Source organism: Brassica oleracea, chromosome C2 (assembly GCF_000695525.1).
Source record: "Brassica oleracea var. oleracea cultivar TO1000 chromosome C2, BOL, whole genome shotgun sequence".
NCBI lineage: Eukaryota > Viridiplantae > Streptophyta > Magnoliopsida > Brassicales > Brassicaceae > Brassica > Brassica oleracea.
The window spans coordinates 31,711,609-31,711,890 of NC_027749.1; positions in this window are offsets into that span (position 1 = coordinate 31,711,609).

Consider the following 282-nt stretch of genomic DNA (forward strand, 5'->3'; position numbering starts at 1 on the left):
CAGCGTAAACCTCATGCCCTACTCTGTAGCACGACGTCTGGGATACACGCATTTCAAACCAACTAGGATGTCCTTGGTGTTCGCGGATAGATCAGTTAAGTCCCCGGTTGGTATTATAGAGGATCTCCAAGTAAAAGTCGGGAACACCTCTGTTCCAGCAGACTTCGTAGTTCTAGAGTTGGAAGAGGAAACCAAAGATCCTCTCATTTTAGGAAGACCATTCCTATGTACTGTTGGAGCCATCATTGATGTGCGGCAAGGGAAGATTGATCTCAATCTGGG